Genomic DNA, 4,534 nt, shown 5'->3' with positions numbered 1-4,534 from the left:
AAAGATGAATAGGGCAGTCAAATTCCTTAGAGACTGCAATCTGACAGGATGCGGGGAAATCTTTCAGATTTTCCTGTTAACGTTTGCTTCGTGCCTGCAATGTGATTGATTTTAGAGAAGGCTCCATGCGACCCTGAGAAGATCATCTCTTCCCTATCTGTTGATGTGATGATCAGTTGCTCTAAAGTATAATTTAGCTCTCAAATTTCTCTGCTGATTTCTTTGCTGGATCTACCTAGATGTGAGAGTAGGGTGTTGAAGCCTGCACTCTTCTTACTGTGCTAGACCACATGTGGCCTTCTGGTCTTGGGACTTATTTTGTATTGTTAATATTGTTGCTGTATTCTTTGTCTTAAATCCCCACCAGAATGATTAATAGAGTAAGCATCTCTCTTACTTCCCAGGGTTCCTTTCTTAAAAAATTGTTCTTCTCCCTACTACCAAGGATGCCGCTGATCCTCAGATAAGTGGGATTCAGGCCTGAAGCAGCTCACTCGAGATCTGGTACTCAGGAAACAGAGATGAACGTGGCTGTAACTGAGAACACCACTTCCAGAATCCTAGAGAAAAGGCTGACAAGCTCTCAAGGCTGAGCCCCAACTATACTTTCATGATTTTTTTCACATATTCTTGTGGGAACATTGGAGGCTCTCAATGGATGACTCATGTGGAATTGTGGCAACCTATGGATGTATTTCCAGATCAGCATTTTTGTTAACTAGTTAGGTGCAGTTAAGGGAAACAGTTACTTATTTACACCTTGCTTCTTTAATAAAGAAAACATGAAATGGTATGAATTTCCCTCCAAGGACACTTTTCACTAGAAAGTATTATAATTAATATTTTTAAGGTAGTTTGTAGCTACAATTGATTTATTCTTTAATTCTAGATATTTTGTAGAAATAATTTTTAGTTCCCCAACCTCAAAAGAGGACTTGTTAAAATTAATTTTCCTCAGAGTTTTTTTTTCTCCTGGCTCCATTATCAGTGCTTAGCACACTGCTTGGCAAACAGGAGCTTCTCTTAAGTATTGGATGAGTGCATGAATCAGACAGAATGGATCTCGTAGGATTTCACAGAATTTCAACTTTTAAGCTTGTTAATGTTGTATTAGTGGCCCACTTTGGCTCACTTTTGTAAATGTTTTAGAAGTCATTTTAAAAGAGCCAATTTTGGTATGACAAACAGCCCCATCTTTATTTTCTTGATTCAGAACCTCTAAAAGTGGTATGTGTTGTTGCCTTTTTGATCTTTAAGTTTATGAAGAAAACCATTTAAAAATCTTCATTTATGTTTTAAATCTTGCTAAATAAAAGTGAGACATTATTTCTCTGAGCTAGAATCTACCTTGAGTCTTCTAAAAGCAGTAATATGAGCGTCCAGCAGCCTCAAAACACTGCAAACAGTACAAGCGTAATCAACATTTAGATGCTATCAAAAGTGGTTTCATCCCTCTGCGAAGGAAAAGAGAGAAAGAGAAGGAGTCAGTCTGTGGATTTTTATTTGTCTTCTTGCTGCTACCGTGTAGTTTTACAGTTTCATGTTATTCTGGTTTCCTTGAATTCAAGGAGGATTGGTGGCAAGGGGTTTGTCTTGGCAGAAGGATTCTGGGGTCGGTGACCTCTACCAGGTGGCTGTCTCTGAGGGAGTGTCTCATGCTCCTTTTTACTGTTCCTCCTGACATGGAGCTAGAGTGCCCAAGGATACCCCCAAGTCACATGCTCTTACATTTGAAATACTTAGGGACAACCTTGATTTGTTTGTTTGTTCTTTGTCTCCAGAAGAAACATTAAACAGCAAGCAAGCATCATTTCCAGACACAGAGAAAGTACTCAAAGGAGTTTTGTATGCATTTCATGGTCTCCCTGGGAAGCAGTATGAGACTTGGAAAAGCTGCTACAGTTTATTAATTCCATTTGTTTTCAAGGAGAATGGTGGGGTTTTATTTTGTCGGTTTTTTTTTTTTTCATGGCAATGCTAAGGAGCCTAGCCAACAAAAAAAGGTTTACCAGTGTTTTCCCACAGCCATCACAATCGTGGGTGTTTGCTTGTCATGTTCTCTTTAACCTTATTTCTGTGACTATTATTTTACATGTAAAGTGGGTGCCTGCTATGTTTCTACTGTAAATTATACTTTTATTCATTTTAAAACTAAACTTCTTTATTTCAAGCTTTTGCATCAGATTCTACATATTTGTGCCTCTTTAGTCGATCTCTGACTCACTCTTCTATACAAAACTTCCTGGTTATTTGCTACTAGATGTGTTTCTTGCCAAAAAAAATCTTATATGATCTAATGACCTTCGTCTGTAGTAGAGAATGTAGTCTGTGCTCAGCGTGTGCCCGCGTTCATGTCCTCTCCAGTGAATGGAACCTTTTCTTTTCCACAGCAATAGATGCTTTCTCAGTCTTGATACATATTAATATGTTTTATTCCATCTTTTTTATTTTAGCCTTGTCAAAAGTTAAAACTCTTTCTTCTGCAAATTGAATGTTCTATTTCTGGCTTCTGAAGTTCAACTTCTGTCTATTACTCATTTTCTAGTTAAAAAGTATGAACCATGCATTTTTCTGCTTCATGAAGTATTGTTTTTGTTTTAACTAAAATGATGTGTTTTTTTAAAAATGGGAACTGGATATGATTAGAATCACAGTACACACACACACACACACACACACACACACACACACACACATTTATGGGCAATCCTGAATTGGGAAGTTACCAAATAACAAAGTAGAGGCTGTTTTAGAACCGCAGGAGCCAGATTACTTCTTCCTGCCCTCCCACCTGTGCTCACCCCAAGGCTCATATTGCCAAGGCACAGAAGTCTCTACCCCCCACCACCACCACCCTGCTCCACACAGAAGACTCTCAGTCCCCACTTCAGCCCTGGCAGCTACCCTGATCATGTCCTCCTTTCCTACATCAATCGTCTCCATAGTTACCCCACATGTGAGATCCTTCTGGTCCCCTTCCTTGGCCATCTAGTTTAGAAGCTTTTCAAGGGGTTGAATTTATTTTTACAAGAGCAGTTCATGTTCTGACACGGAGGAATAGGACATTTCCAGGACTCGGTGCATGGCTGTCTGCCACCTCCACTAGAGAATCTTCCCCAGCCACCACCACCGCCGTGCTACCTTCTCCACAACCTCCACAGCCATGAGTCCTCCTCTCCCTCAGCTTCCACAACCATTTCCACCACCCCGACTGAAGTTAGTCCTGCAGGTAGCAGATGAAACCTTGATAGGATTCCCAGAGAATTCTTTACTATCAAAGTACTTGATAGCACCGTTAGCGGAAGGTGGGTCATCAAATGGGATTGTTGCCTCACCCTTCAGCCTGACAGTTTCCTGTCTGTATGCAAATTAATCACAGGCTGTCCAGTTTGCTTATTTGTCTTATTTGTCCTACCTGTCAGACATAATCAACCACACATTCAGTTTTAACATCTTACCCAAACCTTGCACAAAGATGGTGTTGTTGTCTGAATTATCCTGTTTGCAATTGTGATTTGATCCGGAGTCCCACCAAATGTATTGAAACCATTCCGGTTACTTCTGCCCATGCCACCTCCACTTCCAGTCTTTGCGTTCATGACCGCCACTGCTGCGGTTGTAACCACCTCCCTAATCCCTATCACGACCCCCACTGTACTGCCGGGGGCTCCCTTGTAGCCAACACACGCTATTACTCTGGTCCTCGTTGCCATAACTACCACTGCCACCAGAGACAGAGGACTGATCTTGGTCACAGTTGCCGCCACCACTTCCTTCCACTGTAACTGTGATACTTGGCTCTGCTATCCACAACCCCAACGGAGGTTAGAGGAGCTTTGCTGCCATTCACAGCCCTGTTGCTGTCAGCCATAGGCAGATTGTTGTCCACATAGCCTCCACTCCGGGACTGCCCATAGCCTTTGCTCTGAGAACTGCCACTGGAACTTTCCCAAGGTGTTGCTAGGAGCTGGCTGTGGCCATACGCAGGGTAGGGGGACTGCTGCCCATAAGAAGATTGAGGAACTCTGGCTGCTGCTATAGCCTTCAGTGAAACCATGTCCCAAGAGGCTGACTATCACAGCCCGTGTTCTGTTTGTCCATAAGAAGAACCATAGCTGCTCTGATTGGCAATAACCATTACAACTCTACTGGCTACAGGGGTGACTGCTCTCTTGGGAATAGCCCTGCCCAGGCTGTATAGGACAGGATGCATAACTTTTAGCTACTGGGTTTATTTGTTTGAAGCCACACCTGTGCACTCACACTCAGGCCACTGAGCTACAAAATTCCAGAGGACTGTGAGCCAGTGCAACAAGGACCAAGCTGTGAAACATCTTGACTATAACTTAACTATTTCTTCTTTAGAAGTGGATTCATGCTCCTGGTTATTGTCAGTCTCTCTATTATCCTCATCTGCGTTTTGAATTCCTTCCTTTAGTCTATTGATTAGTAATTTTTTTCAGTTTGCAAATAATTGTTTCTAAAAGCTACTGTGTTGATAATGTGCCATTTTTGAGAAATTTGGTTGATATAA

General features: G+C 41.7%; 1 pseudogene; it reads right to left on the bottom strand.

The window, feature by feature from the left end:
- Window positions 1–2,887: 2,887 nt before the first annotated feature.
- LOC125417555 (RNA-binding protein FUS-like) lies at window positions 2,888–4,138 on the bottom strand (annotated as a pseudogene).
- Window positions 4,139–4,534: the final 396 nt, after the last annotated feature.

Source organism: Myodes glareolus, chromosome 14 (assembly GCF_982192425.1).
Source record: "Myodes glareolus chromosome 14, mMyoGla1.1, whole genome shotgun sequence".
In the NCBI taxonomy this organism is placed as follows: Eukaryota; Metazoa; Chordata; class Mammalia; order Rodentia; family Cricetidae; genus Myodes; species Myodes glareolus.
This window is presented reverse-complemented; position numbering and strand designations above follow the sequence as displayed.